Source organism: Octopus bimaculoides, chromosome 6 (assembly GCF_046866305.1).
Source record: "Octopus bimaculoides isolate indiv1 chromosome 6, ASM4686630v1, whole genome shotgun sequence".
In the NCBI taxonomy this organism is placed as follows: Eukaryota; Metazoa; Mollusca; class Cephalopoda; order Octopoda; family Octopodidae; genus Octopus; species Octopus bimaculoides.
The window spans coordinates 45,735,296-45,753,569 of record NC_142933.1 but is presented as its reverse complement, the minus strand read 5'-3'; the positions used below and the strand labels follow the sequence as shown (position 1 = coordinate 45,753,569).

General features: G+C 34.7%; 2 long non-coding RNA genes across 2 annotated transcripts in view; one reads left to right on the top strand and one right to left on the bottom strand.

Moving 5' to 3' along the window:
* LOC149135043 (uncharacterized) overlaps positions 1-2,528 on the top strand; it is a 31,737-nt gene extending 29,209 nt beyond the window's left edge. The window contains exon 4 of the long non-coding RNA XR_016242247.1: positions 2,283-2,528. This is a non-coding gene — a long non-coding RNA (uncharacterized LOC149135043). The remainder of the gene's footprint in view (positions 1-2,282) is intronic.
* The window catches only part of LOC149135042 (uncharacterized), a 206,458-nt gene that overhangs the window by 135,729 nt on the left and 52,455 nt on the right, over positions 1-18,274 (bottom strand). The gene's annotated exons all lie outside the window — the stretch shown is intronic.

Genomic DNA, 18,274 nt, shown 5'->3' with positions numbered 1-18,274 from the left:
CACACACATATATATATATATATATACATATATACATATGTATATACACATATATGCATATATATTTATACACATGCATAAATATATATACATATGTATAGATATATACATATATATATATATATATATATATATATATAAATATATATATATATATATATATATATATATAAATATATATATATATATATATATATATATATATGTATATATCTATACATATGTATATATATTTATGCATGTGTATAAATATATATGCATATATGTGTATATACATATGTATATGTATATATATATATGTGTGTGTGTGTGTGTGTGTGTGTGTGTGTGTGTGTATGTGCGTGTGTGTATATGTATATATATAATGCGTGTATATATATATATATATATATATATGTATATCTGTGCATGTATATGTAAATATATGTGTATATATGTATAAATATAGATATGTGTATATATGTATAAATATATATGTGTGTGTATATATATATATATATGTGTGTGTGTGTGTGTATATATATATGTGTGTGTGTATATATGTATGTATATATATGTATATATATATATATATATACATATATAAAGATATACATATGTATACATTAATGGACATATATATACATATACATACATATGTATATATATATGCATGTGTGTATATATATGTGTATATATATGTGTGTGTATATATATATATATATATGTGTGTGTGTATAAATATATATATACACACACACACACACATACACTATAGCCTCAGGCTGACCAAAGCCTTGTGAGTGGATTTCATACACGAAAACTGAAAGAAGACTGTCATTTATGTGTGTGTATTTGTGTGTGTCTGTGTTTGTTCCCCCACCAATGCTTGACAACCAATGTTAATGTGCTTACATCCCTGTAATTTAGCAGTTCAGCAAAAGACACCAATAGAATAAGTACTAGGCTTACAAAGAACAAATCCTGTGGTCAATTACTTCAACTAAAGGTGAGGCTCCAGCATGGCCGCAGTTACATGATTGAAGCAAGTAAGACAATAAAAGACTATGTCATTTTAATCCTGAGAAATGCTGGGTATCTCTGCTAATCTTGAATAAAATACTCTGAGTATATATTGCAGCAACAGTTTTGATTAACACTCTATTTTACACGCGTGTCAGTCATCAAAATATACTTGAGACTGCTGAATTACACAGAAAGATCGTTTTCCTTAGAAGATATGTCTCGGATCAAACATTTCTCATGGCAAAATCTTTTAGTATACCTCCACATCTCATCTACATAATGCAAGTCTTCAGTGAACTTTATATCCTCACCACACTAAGACAAAGTCAAATGTATCGCAGATCTAAATTTTGCAAAAATGTCTTGCATATTTACTGTTAATTATTTTCTCTTTTCTATTAACATTCGAAACTTGAGTTGCTGAACTGCCTAAAATATGCAGAAGTTTCTTGTGTATTTACTGTTAATCCTTCTCTTTTCTATTAACATTTGAAACTTGAGTAGTTGATTGTCCTGCGTATCAGAAGTGATACACAGGACACATTTCCCTGGTGTTCAGGCTTCATATCTGATAAACATTACTAATTTTTTTTTTTTTTTAACCACCAGAGTGACTTGGGACTTATGAGAGGAAACTGACATTTTACTCAAAGCATATGAAACAATGGCTAACTAGAAGTCATGAAAATGCCCTTGACAAGCAAAGGGTTCAAAATAATTGCCATGTTTTGTTAATATTGGTTTCAAATTTTGGCACAAGGCCAGTAATTTAGGGGGTGGAGGTAAGTCAATTACATCAGCCTCAATGCTCAACTGGTACTTATTTTATCAACTCCAAAACGATGAAAGGCAAAGTTGACCTTGGATCAAATTTGAACTTGGATGATAAAGATGGGCAAAATGCCACTAAGCATTTTGCTCAGTGATTTAACAACTTATGCTTTGTTGATACCAATCAAGGAAAATATAGCAAGCTGGCAGAATCATTAGCATGCTGGTCAAAAGTGCTTAGCGGCATTTCGCCTGTCTTTAAGTTCTGAGTTCAAACGCCGCTAAGGCCGACTTTGCCTTTCATCCTTTCAAGATCGATAAAATAAGTACCAATTGAGCACTGGGATTGATGTAATCAATTTATCCCTTCTTCTGAAATTGCAGGGCCTTGTGTCAAAATTTGAAACCAATATTAACCAAGGAATGTAATTTGATGACAATCCGGCCAGTACTCTATAATCTCACCACTAGTTTTACTTTCATCCTTTGATATCTCCCTTTTACAGGAGTGGTTATATTGTCACTTCACCTCAAAGTCAAAATCCAGGAAAAAAATATATCACAGAAAAAAATCAAACCATTGGATGTGAGAATCACAAGACCATGGCAGAGTTTCTTTGTGGCGTTGGCTGCAATATTCGTCTTAATCTTCAACATGAAAAATACTGAATCTACATGTAATGCCACGATACTATGTAAGGTGTTTTCAGTCTGTGCATGTCATGTATTTTCAATAAATGATTGACTTAAAATGCTTTTGTCTCATTATCTTACTTAGCTTTAAAAATTGAATAAAAGGTTCTTTTTCCCTCTATACATAATGCTATCATAAATAACTTTTATAAAAGCCATATATTGTTAGTTGATAACTGATCTGAAGTATTTTTGTCTTATTGTTTATAGCATTTAAATAAAATGTGATCCCCCCCCCCCCAACCGGCACCTGGAAACCACCTACTTTTGAAGAGATAAATACTTTCACTTTCTGAAACTCTGGGAGTGAAGAAGCGCCAACATGACACTTCCATGGGGGAAAACTGAAAATTTTTAAGTCTCTGGAAAATATAATTTCTATAGGGTTTGTTGGGTTAATTCAAAATAAATTTCTATTTTTGGAGATAATTAAATTATATGCATACAGAAAGAAAATTGAAAAAAAAAAAAACTGAGTTCATAAAAAATAAAGACTCACATGCACTTTTAAAATTCAAATTCCTTTCAAGTTTCTTTTGTCATCAATATTTTGCTCATTAATACTGTTGTTCTTTTGCATTAGCCCTCATAAAATCCTTCTATCCGATTAAACATTACAGCACGAATATAAAATGAATAACTGCTCCTATCAGCATTATTATTATTATTATTATTATTATTATTATTATTATTATTATTTTAAGTTAGCTTTCATCTATTGTGAATTTTGAAGCAACATTTTCCCATCATTTCATTCACAAAATAAAGTTACACCCATCCAGCCCCAACCAAACATGTTTGTGTGTGTGTGTGTGTGTGTAATATTCTATTTCAGTGGAAAATGTTGTCAATCTTTGTGTAAAAGTGCAAATAGCTGTCGATAAGAATTAACTTTGATCTTGAATAATGTTGTTTTGATGTGGAAGAGTATATTATATTGCATATAGCCAAGTTTTGACAACTTTAACTGAGACCTACTAATAATATAATGTAGTGATATGAGAGGCATTGCATTGCAGAATTTAAACTGGTGCTAGAAACAGACTTTCTTCAATACACACACAGATACCTACATATACATATATACATACATATAATTATATATATATATATATATAAATATACATACACACACATATAAATATACAGACATACACATAAATAGACATAAAACATATATATATGTGTATGTATATATATATATATATATATATTAGGTCACTTTAAAAAGAACCCTTGATTCAATAACACTGTGTATAAACTCTGTATTTGGAATGACCAATTTCAAAGTCTGTTGGATTTTACTCATAGGGTATTGGAATCTTAATAATGGATTCACAAATGAAATGACCAATCTTAAAGACTATTCAAGTTTACTCACAGGGTATTGGAATCTTATATGTATACCATTCTGCCTAAACAATGGATTTACAAATACAATATCTCTGCATTCACTCTCTATTTCCTATCTTATCTAAATTAACTATTGCTTAACCATCCTCTCACGCCATCTCCAATGAAGGAATATAATAAATATCCTGGAAACAGCTGTAAGACCTTCTATTTATAAATGTTCTATAATTTACACAGCCTATATATATAGGTGAGCACAAGTGTGTACATATGCTGCTATATGGATATATAAATATAAAAAATGGAACTAAAATTCTATAGAGGACAATAAAACATTCAGACAGATAGACAATACAAAGGCGGACAGGAGAAACAACAATTAGAAGGACAGGGGAAAAAAAAGGATGGGTCATTCGTGGCCTTCTTTCTTTAGTCAAGTTACCAGATATCCTTACTGTTTCAGGCAGTTACACTTGAGACAGTTCGATCTGGTTATCCCCAAAAAAGTCTAAGCTAAGAGCATTAGATTTTTTGTAAGAAAGCTAGAAAATGTGTACGGGAACAAAGATGAAAAACGGAGAACATGGTACACAATTACAAATACAAACAACATGAATATAACAACAGGTGTCTTTCGACTGAAAACGAGTCAACGTGAGCTGGTGTGTATGAAGTGAAAGCCTAAAGGCAGGAACATAGGAGATGGACATAAGAGGTGTTGGCGGCCAGCAGTCAGGCCAAGAAAGAAAGATTATGGCTGGCCGGACACTGATCATGTGGAAGGAGAGAAGGGTAGGTGGCAGCAGGATTAAAGGATTAGGAAAAAATCAAAGAGACAAAGGGAAAGGTACAGGGGAGATAAACAAGGAGGAGAAGTAGGAGTTGAAGAAAGAAAGGGTCAAGAAATATGAGAGAGAAGGGGAGCAAGAAAAAGAAAAGGGGAAGAAAGTATGAGGGGGACTAAAAGATAGAGTAAAAGAGTCGTAAAAAATTTAGATACATACTTACTATAAGGTGAGAACAAGTGTGTACGTACACCGCTATATGTGTATATAAATACAAAAAAAATGGAACTAAAATGCAATAGAGGACAATAAAACATTTGAAGAGATAGACGATAAAAAGGCGGACGAGAGAAACAACAATTAGAAGGATGGGGTAAAAAAGGATGGGTCGTTTCTGGCTTTCTTTCTTCAGTCAATGTTTGCTGCAAAAAATTAAACAGTACATCAGCATCTTTTCGTCTCACCATAGGTGAGAAACATAGGATCACTCCAATTTCTAGTGTATAGAGCATGATTAATCAACTAAGTAAACACAGACTCCAAGAATGTACTGTTATGCAAATTAGATAAACTTGCTTAGCTGTATCTGAGTTTGCATATACTATTAATAGCTACTAATCTCTCTCTGTAGAGGCGCAATGGCCCAGTGGTTAGGGCAGCAGACTCGTGATTATAGGATCACGGTTTCGATTCCCAGACCGGGTCTTGTGAGAGTTTATTGAGCTAAAACACCTAAAGCTCCATGAGGCTCCGGCAGGGGATGGTGGCGATCCCTGCTGTACTCTTTCACCACAACCCTCTCTTACTTCCTGTTTCTGTTGTGCTTGTAATTCAAAGGGTCAGCCTTGTCACACTGTGTCATGCTGAATATCCCCGAGAACTATGTTAAGGGTACACATGTCTGTGGAGTGCTCAGCCACTTGCACGTTAATTTCACGAGCAGGCTGTTCTGTTGATCGGATCAACTGGAACCCTCAACGTCGTAAGCGACAGAGTGCCAACAACAAATCTCTCTCTGTATTGAGAAGACTGTTCGCTGATGAAGCTCCAAGAAAACTAGAAACTGGTCAGATCTATCCCACTTTCTTTTGCCATGGCAAGATTAAAAATTTTTGGTGTGTCCACTTAGTTTACTGCTCACAGTAACGATAAAATTGCATGCTTACTACAAAAGGAATACCTAAGACTATGAGTGTGTGAGAGAGAAAGAGAGATAGATAGATAGATGGATAGATAGATAGATAGAAAGAGAGAGAGAGAGTGATAGTTTAAAAGCAAAAGTACTTAAAATTGAAGTAGAATATAGATATTTCTTATAGTGTCGTGATTATTCTGCCAGTTTCGCAAATATTGCTGATGACGTAAAGGCAATATTCATGAAATTCTGTGTAGTAACAGAGAATAATACCAGCACTTCATATAGATATATAGGTATGAAGCTACATAGTCGTTTGACCTGCTAGAAACAGCAACCAAATCTCCCTCAAATTACACCATATTGTCTTAAAACAGAAAGGCATCATTGGATGATGTAGTCCAAGGTAAAACTATGTTTATAAAACAGGATGAATGGTCATGGCTGGCATGGCTGGAATACCTTTGATCATAAGTTTGCACAAAGCACAGCTGGCCTAAAGCCAAGCAACGATAGCATTAAAAGATGTATATCTGCTCTTGTTACAAATATTTCTTAAATGATTGCTTTATTAGTGAGATAGATTTTCTACAAATGTAACACCATGGTAGACAATTGACAGAATAATCAGAGCATTAAACAAAATGCATTACAATTCTAGTACATTGTGTTCCGAGTTCAAATCCCACCAAAGTCAACTTTGCCTTTCAACTTTCTGGGATATTAAAATAAAGTACTAATCTAGAGCAATGAAGACAGAGATTTTAGATGTTCTTACTTTGGCCAAGTTCACGATAACAGCTCTTTTACTTGTGTTATGATTTTTATGCAGATGATATTTTAGTTTCATCTTATGCAATTTATTCTGATCAATCAGAAATTTCAGTTCTGACTAATTGTCTGTGAGACATTTTTTTTTTTATTAGACTGACAAAAAAAAAAAAAATGGCCATTTTAGATTCCTCATTATCATGCGTGTTATTTTAACCAATCAGAAACTAGTATTCAGCTGAGCCATTTTTGGACTATATTGTAAAAAAATATTTTTCATTCGCTCTTGGCATCATCCGACACCAGAAATGTCTGTCTATGATTCTGATTTTCATTTACAACCAACCATATATATAAGCTGTTACTTTGCTATCACATTTTATTTTCTCTCTTCTTGCTAACTTTGGTCTAAATTCGTTTATCTCACTTTTCTTTTTATCTCTGGCCATTTATCTGCTTCCACACACTCTACAACACAAATTATTCCATTAACACAAAATATGAAAATATTAATGTATATTTTCCAAAGCATTTCTCCAAAATAAATTATCAAGTTGATTATCGATGTACATTTTCTCAAACACATTTAGTGTAAATTTCACCTCTTACTTTAGAAAACAATCAAGGCAAAGTTTGAATGTTTCAATCCTGTTGTATCTTAACTTGTATTCTTAAACTACATGCTGTGTGATTATTATTATTATTATTGCATTATTTTACCAACAAGATCCATCATGATCTAACTTTTAGTTGTCATTGAGGAAATAAAAGGAAAAATTATACACAAGCAATTTTTGTAATGTTCAAGAACATTCTTTTAATTTACTATATTAGTTTTACTTGACTATGCTCAATATATGTGGTTTATGTCAACAGAATTCTTTACTATTACTGTCAGCATTGTTGCTGTATTCCTACTTCACTCTAACAACATATGTGCAATCAAGCTGTTCTTCGGCTGAGTAGTGACTCAATGCTTCTGTAGAAATGTAAAAGGTTACATTAACAAAGGACCAGTTAAAATTATCATTTTTGTTTTCAAGTATCACTTGATGCAGCATTTATGAACAAAGTAAAAAACTTAAAAATAGATTTTTCTACCTCATATCCAATAAATCATTTGAAGGTCAGCCTTTATCTCTTGAATGAATTGTTTATGGAGAATAGCTGCTATGAAGGTTAAAGTGCTGAGCATCGTTGTGAGGTACCCCTAAACAAAATTTTGCTTATTTGAATGGTAAAGGGAGAGAGGTCTCTTAGAATTTCAGGTGTCCTTAGATTAGAAGACAAAGATATTCAAGTGAGATTAGAACAATTGATGTAATTTGAATCATCGTTGTTGAAAGGAAAATATTGGCAAGAAAAGAATCACAGATAGGATTGAGAAGAAACTTAATGGGGATAGGGCAGTGTTTAATTTACAGATAGATGCAACAGTGGGAAAGTAAAATAGGTTAAAGGGCTTATAATAATATTTGGTGGGGGCAGAAAACAATGAGTTTTATGAGAAGAAAAAGAGATTACAGAGGATGTTAATTAGCAAGCTTAGGTAAGTGTATCTACAGAGTCTAACACATGATTAGGTTTTCCTTGAATGAAACCTTGAATGTAAGAACATGTATCATTCTAGATATATAATCACTTCTAATAAAAGATGGATCTGTATTTAGTTAATAGTTAGCAACCAATTTCAATTATATATTTGTGAAAAGTGGCCTTATTTCTGTGATGTAGGTATGGCTATATGAATACAAAACAAGTGAAAAATAATATTGTTGAACACTCTAGTGGACAATGTTATGAATTAGAAGGAATATTGACCTTTGAGTCATTTGAGGGGGTTGATTAAGAAATGTCAATCAACTTGTATTGCAATAGTGTATCCAATATATCTCTAACATACAGAGACAAAGGTATGTGAATATTTGTGTATTCACTTCGAATGAGACTAGAAACAAAAAGAATGCCTCTTTGTTTCAGAGAATGAATATGGCACTGTACTGCACGTATTTGACTTTGTACATTCATCATCATCATTTAATGCCTATTTTCCATGCTGGCAAGGGTTGGATGGTTTGACCGGAGCTGGTAAGGCCAGGGGCCCCACCAGACACCATTGTCTGTTCTGGCATGGTTTCAATGGTTTGATGCCCTTCCTAATGCCAACCACTCCTCAGAGTGTACCGAGTGCTTTTTATGTGATGCCAGCACAAATGCTTTTTATGTGGCACCAGCACTGGTATCAGTTCTGCTGTGACGGATGGCTGACAACATCATCATCATCATTTAACATCTGTTGTCCATGCTGGCATGGGTTGGACAGTTTGACTAGGGCTGGCAACCTGAAATGTTGCACCAGACTCCAGGCTGATTTGGCATGGATTCTATGGGTGTCATTTACATGACACTGGTATCTGCCATGACTGTGATTTTACTTGGCTTGATGGGTCTTCTTCTCAAGCACAACATAATGCTAAAGGTCTCAGTCATTGCCTCCATGAGGCCCAATGCTCAAAAGCAACTCAGCCACTTTGCTTCCATGAGGCCCAAAGCTCAAAAGGTACTTTCTACATACTACTGGCACAGGTGCCAGTTACGTGACACCAGCATTGGCCACAACTATAATTTCATTTGGCTTGATGGGTCTTCTCAAACACAGCATATTGCCAAAGGTTTCAGTCATTAGTCATTGCCTCTGTGAGGCCCAAAGTTCAAAAATCATGCTTCACCACCTCATCCCACAGGTTCCCTCCACAGTTAGATATCAACTCTTCTTTACACAGTTGTCTTCATCCATCTGCATTATATGACCATACCAGCAGTCATCTCTCTTTCACACTATATCTGATGCTTCTAATGCCCAACTTTTCTCTCAAGATGCTTACACTCTGACAAACATGTACACTGATATTGCACCTCCAGCAAAGCATAATGGCTTTATTTCTTTCAAGCCTATGTATGTCCTCAGCCATCACAGCATATACTCAGCAGTGAAACATGGGTATGACTTCTTCGTGAACCACCTGATTTACAAAACGGATGACTAGACCTTAACCCACACCTCTAGATATTTTAAGCCTCTCAGCAGTGGTTCCTGATGGGCCAGGGGCTTTCACTGTCTTCATATCCTTAATTACTTTATCAAGATATTGTCGATTTGGGTAGCTGGTCCCTCATTTGGGTCAACATTTGGCAGACTCTCCTCCTCCTATTCATTCTCCAAATTCAGTAGTCTTTCTTAATGGCATTTCCAAGTCTCTTTCTTTGCAGAATCATTAAATGCAAGTGCACATCATCCATGTAGACACATTTCTCTCCTATTATAAAATATCAATTTTATACGGATTACAATTAGTTATATTTAAAGAAGGAATTGAGATTTATTTTGTTGAAATTTCATCTGTTTAACATCATCCCAAAGTAAATAAAAACTTTCTAAAATATGATGAGATATGGAAATATAGAAAACAAGATTTTACCATCATATCACAAATATGACACTTGCATTAAATTCAAATTGGAGACAAATCAGATTTAAAATAAATTAACGTTTAGTCAAATCATTTATAAGTTTAATATTCATCACCAATGGCAATGTAATAAAATAAAATAAACAAATATCATATATGTAATATGAATACATAATATTTAAATAATAATAATAATATTAATATTGTGTATTAAGTCATTAAAAGTTGGTTAATATACTCTTTTACTTGTTTCAGTCATTTGACTGCGGCCATGCTGGAGCACCGCCTTTAGTCGAGCAAATCGACCCCAGGACTTATTCTTTGTAAGCCTAGTACTTATTCTATCGGTCTCTTTTGCTGAATCGTTTTAGTTACGGGGACGTAAACACACCAGCATCAGTTGTCAAGCGAAGTTGGGGGGACAAACACAGACACACAAACATATACACACACATACATATATATTTATATATATATACGATATGCTTCTTTCAGTTTCTGTCTACCAAATCCACTCATAAGGCTGTGGTCGGCCCAAGGCTATAGTAGAAGACACTTGCCGAAGGTGCAGTGGGACTGAACCCAGAACCATGTGGTTGGTAAGCAAGCTACTTACCACACAGCCACTCCTGCGCCTATAAATTACGCATACAAATTACACAAAATACACACACACAGATAAATATACAAAGTCTACTGAAAAAGAAACTGAGCTTTTAAAATGGTATGCAAACAAGCTGGCACAGCATGCTTGTGACTGCAGCACGATAAATGGGTGCTTTTGATCTGTCTAATAATATTCGTATCAAAACTACATCAATCAGTCATTGATTTACATGTGTTGACTGAATATGTGCATAGGAGGACTTGTTTAACAATAAAAGCATTTGGAAAAATTAATAGTTTGTGTGAAATTGTATTTCAAGCTGAGAAAAATCTTTTACTGAGACTGTTCTAATGTTGCAACAACCCTATGGGAAGAACTCTTTGAGCCATATGCAATGTCACAAGTAGTACAAGCATTTTGAATCAAGAAAAATATCTACCAAAAGTGATTTTGAATTTGGACGACCTTCCACTATAAAAGACAACAATCACATAGTGTAAAATATATGCTGTGATCTGCATGGCAATGTGGTAAGACATTTGCTTCCCAACCACATGGTTCCAGGTTCAGTCCCACTGTGTGGTACCTTGGGATAAGTGTGTTTTACTATAGCCTGAAGCTGACCAAAGCCTTATGGCTGGATTTGGTAAACAGAAACTGTGGACAGAAGTGTGTGTGTGTGTGTGTGCATGCATGTGTGCATGTGTACGTGTGTCTGTTGTCACAACTGCTTGACAACCAGTGTTGGTGTGTTTACGTCCCCGTAACTTAGCAGTTTGGCAAAAGTGATCGATAGAATAAGAACCAGACTTAAAACAAAATGTACAGAGATAGATTCATTTGACTAAAACTTTTTCAAGGCGGTACTCCAGCATAGCCACAATTTAATGACTAAAACTAATAAAAGACAAATATCTGTGAAGTTTCCAGAGAAATAAGCATCTGTAAAAGTTTGTACTACATGATTTTCTAAAGTAAAACTGAAGATGCGAGTGAACTTCATAGATGGAAACAGTGTGGAAGCCCATCGTATGTGTATATGTGTGCATGTGTTTCTGTTTGTCTTTTCCACCACTTAATAACTGGCGTTGGTTTCTTTATGTCCCTGTGACTTAGCAGATCAGAAAAACTGGCCAATGAACCAGACTTAGAAACTAAAATATTTATTGGAGTCAATTTGCTTGACTGAACACTCCGAGGTAGTACCCCAGCATGGCCACAGTCGAATGAAGGAAACAAGTAACTGATAGAAGATGCATCATACAGCATGTTTTTAGGGTGGATTACTTTAAAACAGGAAATTTGTTTTCATAGAACTAGGAGTTGTCTGAGACAGATATCAAAAGAGTTCCCAACTAAGTGATATTCTAAATTTCAAATCATTTAACGTCTGTTTTCCATACTGGCATGGTTTGGATGATTTCACAGAAGCTGGTCAGCCGGAGAGCTGCCCAGCTTTCTAATGTCTGTTTTGGCAAAGTTTCTACAGTTGGATGCCCTTCTTAATACCAACCACTTTACAGAGTATGCTGGGTGCTTTTTACATGGCATCGGCACGTGAAAAGGGTTCAGAACTAAGTGATATTTTAAATTTCAAATTATCATCATTTAACGTCCATTTTCCATGCTAGCATGGGTCAGATAGTTTGACAGGAGCTGACCAGCTGGAGAGCTGCCCAACTCCATTTGTCTGTTTTGGCATGGTTTCTATGACAGGATGCCCTTCCTAATGCCAACCATTATACAGAGTGTGTTGGGTGCTTTTTACATGGCACTGGCACAGGTGCTTCTTATGTGGCACCTGGAATTTATATACACTGCTATAAGTATTTAATAGGGACAACAATTTAATTTTTTTGTAGGAAGGGGCTATAGCTGATTCAATCTGCCAGGAATATTACTGGTACTTATGTCATTGATCCTGACCAGAGAAATTGTAAAGTCAACCCTACTGAGATTTGAACCTGAAATAGTGTTCAGTATTCTATTGTTTCTACAAATAGTATGTGTATGTATATATACGTGGCTCTGTCTACTGATCTACAAAACACCAAATGGTCAGCTCTTTTTGTTTGTTTGTTTGTTTTTATGGCACAGATGTCTAGAATCACATGGCCATTCTTGTCTGAAGCATCAAAATATCGCATTTACCTTCTTGCTTTCTCCTTCCTTCCTAACCAAACAACCTGAAGAAATGCAACATTTTAAAATTATGGCTATTAATAAACACCAACTCCTTACTTTTCTATCTCTCTCTCCTTCTCCTCCCTCTCTCTCTCTCTCTCTCTCTCTCTCTCTCTCTCTCTCTCTCTCTCACTTGCCTTCTCTCTGAGTTTCAACAATGGATTTCTTTTCAATGATATAAAGAAATGCTTAACATGTTAAAAAATACTTAAGTAGGAGTAATCTTAAATCTGGCAATAGTTCTCACCATTTTCAATGAGTTCCAAGAGACTGGACATTATTGATATTTGTATGCCATTTTTATGTTTTACACTTCACTATTTTTTAATTTTGCTTTTTTAATTTTTTCCTTTCTTTGACCAGTTTTCATTTGTTTCTTTTTTTTTTGGTTCTAATTGTTGTCAATACCATTTTGGCCATTGGCAATAAACTTTTTGTCTTATTTTATTTTTAGTTTACCTATTATTACTGTGATGGCTAGAACTGTTATCAGCAAGTATTGACAACATTACTGTCATCATCATCATCATCAATGTCTCCAATCATCACATTCGTCATCATTATCCTGTCATCATCACCATCATCATCATCATCAGTTAAGCCAAGGCTAAAATTGTTTCCATCGCCACAGCCTCACTCAATCACACAGCTGTAGGAAACATTTCTTTCTAATTTCGACATAAGACCAGCAATTTTGAAGGGAGGAAGAAGCTGATTTATTCGACCTGAGTCTCAACTGGTACTTATTTTATCAAAACCTGAAAGGATGAAAGGCAATGTTGATTTCAGTGGCATTTGAACTCAGAACATAAAGAGCTGGAAGAAATACTGCTAAACATTTCATCCACCACAGTAATAATTCTGTCAACTTGTGGCCCTTCAGATATAAGAAACAATGAGAGCCAACTGCCTTAATCCTTTATCATTTAAATTGGCCACATCCAGCCCAAATATTCAACCTGCATTATGTTCAAAACTGATCAGACCTGGCCTCTCGCATCTCCCCTGCAAAGTCATTCTAAAACTAAACAATCAAATCATCGAAATCTTGAAGCTATGAGATAATGCATGATTAATTCAAAACAACATGAATGAATAAGCTTTACATTTGATGAAGTAATCTGAATGTGAGAAGGTTCAGGCAGATCAAATGCTAGTCATTCTTTTATGTGCAAAGTTCAGGTAAAAATCACAGCCTATAGAACTTACAAGCTTGACAGCTCTTAACCAATTCAATTCCTCCAATATCCTCATCCAAACCATAACGGATGACTCCACATTCATCACATGATCTGTAAGACCTCTACAGTCTGAAACTGCATCTGATTATTTTAGTCCTTTGCCAATCTCCACCAATTTTTCAGAATCTTCCTTTCCTCTCCTTCTCAACTATGATGGTTCTACAACCCTTACTGAGAGAATTAACCTTGCCTGGATTTGAAGTGACAAAATCAAAGAATTATTGCAAGACATTACCCCTTTCACTGACACCCTAATGATTTTGCCATCTTGGAATAACCTCTTTAAAATACATCTATACTCTGGAAGAATGTATAATAACATTATTACAAAATAAAGCAATATAACAGTATAGATGTATTCTAAATGGATTATTCCAAGATGGCAAAATCATTAGAGTGTCAGGGGGTGGGGAGGTAGTGTCTTGTAGTATTTCTTTATTTTGTAGCTTCAAGTGTGGGCAAGGCCAACTTCGCCTGCCATTCTTTTGGAATTGATAAAATAAAGAACCAATCAAATACAAGAAGGTTCTGTTATAAACAAGCTGTATTCCCTTAAAAGTGGTGGCTTTGTGCCAAAATTAGAAATGATTGTAATCAGCTAATACTGATTTTCCTTTTTAATGAAGTCATTTGGTTTATTGGCTGCAGGGTTTCACCTGGATAATCAAGCCAGGGTCACTTAAATGATAGATACTACTGATTATCTGCAATCTGTCTGTCACAACAAGCAACCATTCTCTGGTGTGTGTCTGTGAGGTGAGGGTTATTGTTAGATGTTTAACGGTTACGGAAGTAGGTGTGAACAACTGGTGTTAATGAAAAAGTAAATAGAGCGGAGCAAATGGTGGCATGATGTGATTTGGTGTGTGTGGTATGGTGTGGTTTGACATGACAAAGAATGCAATGGAACAGGTAAAGAGGGGAGTAAAGAACTGCTGAATATTGTTAACTCCAGGCCAGCCCTAATGGAGCAAATTTATGATCAAAAGCATTCCAGCTGTGACCCTTTTGTCTTCTCAGGCATACCTAGGACTACACCACATTACTTTTTTTTCTTTTTTGAAAAAACTTGGGATGTGGCTTTAAAAGAGGTTTGGCAGCTATCACTACCAGGTTGAAACAACTGTGTAGGGACCCCATTGTTGTAAGAATTAAAAGGCATGATTAAAAGTGGTGGGAAATAGAAAGAAGAGAAAGAGAGTAGAAATTCATCTGAATGGAGTAGTGGAGTGAATAAGTGAATTTAAAAGAAGGGTGAGTCAAGAAATGACAGAGGGAAACTTAACAGGTAGGAAAGAAAATATGAAAGACAACATCTCAGGTTGAGAAATATAGTTAGAGCAGTGATACATAACTCAGTCCAGATGGCCACACTACTGATTCATGTCAGAGTTTTGGTGCTTCATGGAGAATTATCCTGCTCTGTTGTTACACAATCAAAAGTCAATTTTATATTTAGTGGTGTGTGACATTCTCCTCATGAATTCTTTGGACCAACTTCTAAAAATAAGCTGTGTATTATTAAGTTGGATGAAGTTAGTAAAAGGCTGGAAAAGAAGACTATGGCTATAAGTATTCAAACAAATACTTGACTGTATGATTTTGAAGTCAAATATCTGTGATGTTAACTGAGTGAAGTCAATGGTAACCCTTTTGATATCAACCTGCCCAAAACTACCCATGATTCCATAGTATAAACATTTTGTTTTAAATTTATCTAAATTAGAACCTTCCAACGACATTTCATTTTAATCTATGTTTCATACATCAGCATAATAAGGCCAGCAGCTTCAGGGAGTGGGTAAGTCGATTACATCAATCCCAGTGCTCAACTGGTACTTATTTTATCCCAAAAGGAAGAAAGGCTAAGTCGACCTCAGTAGAGTTTGAACTCAGAACAGAAAGACGGACAAAATACCACTAACCATTTTGCCCAGTGTGCTAACAATTCTATCAGCTCACCTTAATAACCCTTTCTACTTTAAGCACAAGACCTGAAATTTGGGGGAGGTGACAGTCGATCACATCAGCCCAAGAACTCAACTGGTACTTATTTTATCAACCCTGAAAGGATGAAAGCAAAGTTGATCTCAGCAGAATTTTTAAACTCAGAACATAGTGAAGGGCGAAATGCCACTAAGCATTTTGTCCAGCGTGCTAACGATTTTGCTAGCTTACTACTTTACATCATCACCTTAATAATGACAGTTATTTTATGAAATTCTTTATTTTCAAAAATTAATTGAGTTAAATAACATAAATATATAATGGCCAAATATTTTTTAGTACAGAGGTTTAACAATGTCAAAAAGCTTCATCGATATATGGACCAAATGAAGTATAAACTGTACTTAACAACTATATATTTAAATACTGCAACACACTTGTCGTTATTACAAGGTAAATTTACAAAAAGTATAAAGCTTTTACAAACCTTAAATCTAGAACATATGTTTTTTTCTCTATTTTATCTTTTTACTTGTGTCAGTCATTAGACTACAGCCATGCTGGGGCACTGCCTCAAAGAACTTTAGTCAAAGGAATCAACCCCAGTGCTTGCTGTCAAGTGGTAGCTGGAGGACAAACACAGACACAAAGACACACACACATATATATATACAAACACACATGAGAGACATCTTTCAGTTTCTGTTTACCAAATCCACTTACAAGGCTACAACAGAAAACACTTGCCTAAGGTGCCATGCAATAGGACTGAACTCAGGACCATGTGGATGGAAAACAAGCTTCTTTCCACATAGCCACACACCTGAACCATATTCATCATCATCATTTAACATCCACCTTCCATACAGGCATGGGTTGAGCAGTTTGACGGAAGCCAGCCAGGTAGAAGACTAACCCAGGCTACTGTCTATTTTGGCTTGGTTTTTATGGCTGGATGCCCTTCCAAATGCCAACCACTTTACAGTGTGAACTGGATGCTTTTTACATGACACCAACACCAGTGGGGTTACCAAGTAACTTGCAAAACAAGGAATTTTGAGAGAGGAAGGGCCATTGGAGGTGGAATTGGAGGGAGAAATGAAGGGGGCATTGTGTATATATATATATATATATATATATATATATATATATATATATATATATATATATATATATATTAATAATGGCATTTTTATATAACCTTAAAGCTTATGGCGATCACCATGCAATGACTAAAGAAAATAGTCTAATAGAGAGGCAGAAAAAAGGTTTTCTTATCCGTGTGGAAGTTGAACCCACATCGCCATAAAAGTGGCACCATATAAAAAAACATTTGCACCAAAAGTATATAGAAAGTTTGTTTACATATAAAAAAACAAGCACAAATTATTATAGTTCTTAAATTTAACAGGAAAAGGGAGGCTGATTCACTGGTGTAAAGGTAACACAGTTGCATTAACAAAGGTATGTGGGTTCGACTCCCATGCAGAAAGCCTTCTTTTTTCTGTCGGGGGGCTTATATGCCCCTTTATTAGACTATTTTCTTTAGTTATTGCACGGTGATCAGCATAAGCTGTAAGCTTATATAAGAATACCATTATTATTATTTACAGAATTGTAAAAACTGGCATATAAAAAACATTCACACCAAAAGTGTATATATATATACACACACACATACATATATATATATATGTTGGTCAAGAGGCTGTGTGTTTCTGGCCAACAGGTTTGATGAGTTGTCTACATTGCCTGGTACAATTTTAGATGCAAAACCAACGCCAACTTTCTGACTGATTGTATGCCATAACCAGGAATATACTAGTTAACAATAAAAAAGTATAAATTTATATACGTAGGAAATATAGTAATAGAAGGTTGAAAATGCATTAAATTTCATATATATATATATATATATATATATATATTGTTTAAATAAAACAAGTTTAACTTTTTAACATAAGGGTATTATTCTCTGTTTTTATATATAAGAGAATAGAAAAAAAATACATTTACACATAAATGTTTTCATATTATAATCTTACTGAAACTATATTGGTGTATGTATTCACAAGATAATTTTGACATGCATAATACAAATAAAGGGGAGAGAAGGGAAAAAGAAAAAAGGATCACATGTTACTTTGTGCCTTTCATTATCTGAAAGATTCAAAGTAACATGTGAGAAAAAGGTTTCAGTGTATACATTATTTGTATATGTGATGCAGCTAAAAGAGTTTTTGCAGTAGAAGAAAAATCACACACACACACACACACACACACACACACACACACAATGTGTAAATGCAGAC